Source organism: Pithys albifrons, chromosome 1 (genome assembly GCF_047495875.1).
Source record: "Pithys albifrons albifrons isolate INPA30051 chromosome 1, PitAlb_v1, whole genome shotgun sequence".
Taxonomy (NCBI): Eukaryota; Metazoa; Chordata; class Aves; order Passeriformes; family Thamnophilidae; genus Pithys; species Pithys albifrons.
Window position 1 is genome coordinate 24849327 of NC_092458.1, and position 6095 is coordinate 24855421.

Genomic DNA, 6095 nt, shown 5'->3' on the forward strand with positions numbered 1-6095 from the left:
TTTGCTTAGGACAGATTCTAAGATCTATGAATGGGTCTGTTTGATCCCATCCCTTCAAGCCGCTTTGTGCTTTGTCCTCCACATTCTTTTACAATTGAGCAGAGTAGATACTGATACACTCTGTGGGCCAGAGTCTGCCATCCTTCTCAGCTGAAGATGGTCATAATTCAAGTTTTGGTGACAGGGTGTTGCCTTAGAAATGCGGGGTCATAATGTAGACTCCCAGACCTTGTTGCTTCCCATTTAAAGCTCTTACCATTGTCAAACACCCTCTAAATCTATGTGATGTTATTTTCATTTACTTTTTATTTACTGGTTTAAAACGCCACCTTCTGTGATTTATGTCTTGCAGTGTTCACCAGCAGCCTTTAAATATACCATAGAAATGATTTATCAACATTTTCAACAATTCCCTGTTGGAAGTGAGCTTTTGTGTGAAAAATTAGGAATTACAGCACTCTCTCTCACATCAGGCAATAACTTCTCACTAATAAATTTTGCAACCAGACACATTTACCACTTCTATAGTTTGCAAATGATGATCATGATTCTTAATGGTGCAGTGTTAATAATAATTAAAAAAAACCCCAAACCCAAGAAAAGCAAAAAAGGCAAAAAATAAGACATAAATGGCTTTCAAGAATATGCCTAAATAGGGCTGAATGCTTTGTTTCAGCACCCAAGACTTTGTCAGCTATTACCAGACAGTGAATGAACATTCTTCAGCTTTGAGAGGACCACAAAAGATACATGATTAAGATTAGTTCTAATTATTAGCTTCCAGTGTGTGAATATTGTAGCAATGCAGTGTGCCCTCAGTGCAGTGCCCTCAATTTGAGCTGCTGCTTTGCCTCTGTCCATCCCCATGTAATTTCTTTGCTCCATTGCAGAACTCAGTATTAGCCAAATTCAAAGGAGAGTAGCTATAATTTAAGACTCATGATTTCACTTGTTAGTCATCAAGATGAAATTAAGCACAAGGAAAAAAAAACTGGTCAGAGGACTGGCTCTGGCTCTGCACACCTTCAAATTAGGTATGAAAGTGAGACAGGCTCCATGGGCAGTGTTACTGCCCTGCTAAACCATTTCCATCATTGATGAAGAGTCATAGGCAAACCCAAAGGGAAATTGGCCAATGTGATGTCTGAATGGCTTTCAGAAGTGCCTCTCTGGTGGCTGCAGTGGGACCTGGACCTGCTGTGTTTCCAGCATGATGGTGTTATGTGAGGTGAAACCATGTCTTGCTCACCATGGTTTCCAGACCCATCCCCTCTTCAGGTTTTTAACTTACTGTTGGTACTCCACCCAGGTTCAGCTGGGCTTTGCTATTTAGAAAATAGAGCCAATCTTTGATAATTTTTTACTAAGCCCAAAATCCTTAGTTCTTACTACTTTCCGGGGAAAGGTGCTGGATTTTTTCCTATCTGTGGCTTCCCAGTGCAAAATCACATCTGAGCATGCAGTGCAGAAGTTATGCTCCTGTGGTCTCATCTGGCAAGTTGACTACAGCCAATGCACAGCATCTGATCGCCTTTGCCTCTCATGCAGCTCTGCAGGTACTCATGCTGCCAGAGAGACAATGGACACAGAGGCAGTCTGAAGGTTTTAAGCCCTTCCATATAATTTCTCCAACTGAACATCCTTTCCAAAATGAAACTATCATCAGATTTAATTCTTGTTGCATAAAGAAATGACAGGAAAATAATTCACCTATTTTTTGAGTGTACTACTTGAGCCAAGAACCATAATCCTATAGTCAGATCTTTTTGAGCTTCCATGTGTCGATGACAGAAGATGTATAAATCCCAGCTATGGAGCTTGTTTTTCTTTATTGCAAGGGAACTAATTGGTGCTGGAACTGTAGCCACTTAGAAGGTTGGATTAATTGTAGAACTATCGTTGTCTGTAGCAGGCTTGTTTATAGAACAGGCAGGGTTTACGGTTTGTTGGTTGGTTGGTTTTTGTTTTGTTTTGTTTTCCTTTTCTTTCATAATATGGACAATTAGATTCTTTCAACTCTTATTGGATCTGGCTGGGATGAAGTTAGTTTTCTTCACTCCAACCTGTGTGGTGCTGGGCTTGCATTTGTGGCTAGAAAGGTACAGAGAAGACACCAGTGTTTTGGCTACTGCTGAGCAGTGACTGTACAGCATCAAGGCTATCTTTCCAACCCTCTCATCCCAAAAAAGCCAGGCTGGGAGTAGGCAAGGGACTGGGAGAGGCAGATAACCAAAGGGATGTTCCATACCATGTGATGTTGTGCTCAGCAATGAAAGTTGAGATAAAGGGGGACAATGAGAAGTCATCATGGTTATGATGCTTTTATTCCTAAGAAATTGCCAGATATACTGAGGTCCTCCTTCCTTGGAAGTGCCCAGACATGTGCCAGCTGTTGGGAAGTAGTGAACAAAATTATCTTTTTGTTTTGTTTCCATGCACAGCTTTTGGTTTTCTTACTCAAACCATGAGCTTCTTCTCTATTTTATTTTCTTCCCTGTTCTGCTGAGGAGTGAGTGGGCATCTGGCACCCAGCCAAAGTGAACTCACCATGTCTTACCAGCACAGTGTTCTGCCAACAACTTCAAAGGCTTTCAGCCTTTGTGTGACTTCTCAGTTGGGTGTTTGAGACTTTAACCAATGTAGTGCCAGTGAAGAATTGAAAAGTTAAGTTTTACTATGAACTATGCTGAGCTTCAATGGGGCCATGATGACAGTAAGAATAGGATGAGCCTTAAAATGTCATAAGACAGAAAAAGCAAAACCAAAAGCAAATGCTGTTTGTGATTAAAAACAACAGGGAATCAATTCAGAGGAGCTTTTTCTCCTTTAAACCAATGTTGGTTACTCTGCATCTCCACCCGTGCCAGACCACCGGATGAAGCTGCATGGCTCGAGGGCTCTTGGCTTACCCAGCTGCCCATGCCAGCATTTGGACAGCTGGCAGGTGCCACTGTGTCAGCACTATCCCTGACCAAAATATATACTCGTTACACAAAAATCAGAAAGCAGAGGAGATCCTCCAGGAGAGGGCTGGTACAATACGGGCTCAAGCTGGGGTTTCTAATGACACAGCCTATGAATAGCCTGAGAAACAAGATCATTAAACCTATTTTTGCAGGGATTTGCTGTTACAGTTTTTTCCTTCCTTAGTTTTCACAGAACCTCAGTGACTCACCTGAAAATTTTCCTCCTCCAACATCATTTGTGTTTGACATCAGAAAGCAGGTCTTTTCCTTGTCCCTTTCCAGAGGTAGCTGGAATTGAGTGGGTGGACCTGTGCCCATCAGGTTTTCTTATTGGGCATTTCAGATATTAGGACAAGGAACACTCAGTAATGCTTAACACCATTCCTTTATGTTACTTGTAAAGACAGCAAGCTGTCCTTATTCATAGATCTGATTATTAAGGCTGTTTAAGCATCTAAACATGTCACCAGATGCCTTTGGGGATTTGTCAAAATTCCGGAGCAGGATCAGGTGCCCTGTATCCAGAACACTTCTGCAAGGGGCTGCAGGAGTGGATCCTGCAGGAGAGTCTCCCTCCAGGGGAGCCAGAGGAGCTGATGACCATTGTGACTGAGCAGAGAGTAGCACTGGGCTGGGGGTGAGATTGTTCAGCGCTGCAGGCAGAAGCCACATGTCCAGACACATGGCTGAGCTGAGAGAAGTGCTTGTTGGTGGCTGTGCCCTTAGCACAGGGACCTGTGCTTTGCTATGTTCTTTTATGGATGTTGTAGATTTGGGGGTCCTGCTGCCTCAAACACACACTGTAAACCTAGTCTGGCTCCACAACTTGGGGCAAGGGATTCAATGCAAAGTAATGCAAGGTAAGGCAGCACTTTTGGTCCTTTTATTTTAATGGATTTCATGCATTTCAAGCTTTTAAGCTATGATAGTATAAAAATCACATATACTTCTGGAGCATGGATCTATCTGTCTATTGGTAAAATTTTTGAAGCAAAGTTTTGCTTTCATTTGTTTAGCTACAAAAAAATGCTTCCAGTTTTAAAACTGTGATCATAAAGAAAGAAAATCAGAACAAATTCTCAGACTTATAAAGTACAATTTGAATTTTAAGAACATTCAAGCAGTGAGAGTTACATAAAAGTATAAAGCTACAGAAGTCATAGGTCTGATTAACTCTCACTTCATTAAGCTGATCTCAGATGGTACATTCTAGCTGCTGTCTTAGACTACCCTTAGGGAATTTTTTTTTGCCAGGAAAGTGCCAGTTTTCAGTGGAGTTTGTTTTTCTTACACCATTCTATTGACAGAAGTGTCCGCTGTCAACACTTTATTGTCTTTTGTGTGGTTTTCTTCCTTATGATACATTGAATACCCAAGGTTTTAATGCCTTACAATTGTACGTAAATATATTTTTCCCTGGCGGTCGTGCTCGGGGCCAGCGCTCTGTGAGGGCCGCGCGCTGCCACCATGGGCTTCGGGGACCTGAAGTCCACTGTGGGCCTCTGTGTCCTCAATGACTTCCTGGCTGACAAGAGCTACATCGAGGGATGCATCACTTCGCAGGCTGACATAGCAGTTTTTGAAGCGATCACTGCCCCACCACCTGTGGACTTCTTCCATGCTCTCCGCTGGTACAATCACATTAGTTCTATGAAAAGCAGAAGGCAAGCTTGCCAGAAGTAAAGAAGGCTTTGGGGTAATACGGTCCTGCTGATGTTGAGGACACAACAGGTGCAGGCACAGATAGCAAAGATGATGATGACATTGACCTCTTTGGTTCTGATGAGGAGGAGGAAAGTGAAGAAGCAAAGAAACTAAGGGAAGAAAGTCTGGCACAGTATGAGTCAAAGAAGTCCAAAAAAACAGCTGTTGTTGCCAAATCATCAATCTTGCTTGATGTGAAACCTTGCCATGATGAGACAGAGGAGTGTGTTTGAAGCATTCAAGCAGATGTCTGGTCTGTGGATCCTCCAAACTAGTACCTGTTGGCTATGGTATCAAAAAGCTTCAGATCCAGTGTGTTGTTGAAGATGATAAAGTTGGAACAGATATGCTGGAAGAGAGAATAACAGGTTTTCAAGATTATGTACAATCAATGGATGTAGCTGTTTTCAATAAGGTTTAAGTCTTGATATATATAGAATAAATGTTGCATTTTTAATTTAAAAAAAAATCCCCCGTACTCTGCATTGATGAGGCCACACCTTGAATATTTTGTTCAGTTCTGGGCCCCTCAGTTCAGGAAAGATATTGAGGTGCTGGAGTGGGTCCAGAGAAGAGCAACAAGGCTGGTGAAGGGACTGAGCACAAGTCCTATGGGGAGAGGCTGAGGGAGCTGAGGTTGTTTAGTCTGGAGAAGAAGAGGCTCAGAGGTGACCTCATCACTGTCCAGAACTACCTGAAGGGAAGTTCTAGCCAGGTGGGGGTTGGTCTGTTCTCCCAGGCACTCAGCAATAGGACAAGGGGGCACAGGCTCAAGCTCTGCCAGGGGAAATATAAGTTGGATGTCAGAAAAAACTTCTTTCCAGAGAGAGTAATCAGGCATTGGAATGGCCTGCCCAGAGAGGTGGTGGATTTACCTTCCCTGGAGGTTTTTAAACAGACTGGACGTGGCACTGAGTGCCATGATCTAGCATACGGACTGGAGCTGGACCAACGGTTGGACTTGATGATCTCAGAGGTGTTTTCCAACCCAACTGATTCTATGATTTCCCTGGTAACTTTTTTGATACTTCAGTGCTTCATTAATTTAACATGCATGAAGCTCTCTGATTTTTACAGGATTTTAAGGCTAGTGGTTTATTAGCCACATAATCCTATGATTTCTACTGAAAACTTCCTATGTATCAGATAATATATGAGATGTCACATAAGTAGAAGGTGTGATTTGTAGTAACTCAGTTACTACCATTGTCATAATAATCACAGAATCATAAAATGGTTTGGTTGGAAGGGACCTTAAAGACCACATCATTCCAACCACCCTTTCATGGACAGGGCCACCTTCTGCTAGACAAGGTTGCTCAGAGCTCCATTCAGCTTGGCCCTGAACACTTCCAGGAATGGGATATCCACAACTTCTCTGGGCAACCTGTTCCAGCACCTCACCACCCTTGTGGTGAAGAATTT

The 6095-nt window shown here is 42.6% G+C and overlaps 1 pseudogene; it reads left to right on the forward strand.

Annotated features, from left to right (window-relative positions):
* Positions 1-4433: 4433 nt before the first annotated feature.
* Positions 4434-5091, forward strand: LOC139678851 (elongation factor 1-beta pseudogene; annotated as a pseudogene).
* Positions 5092-6095: the final 1004 nt, after the last annotated feature.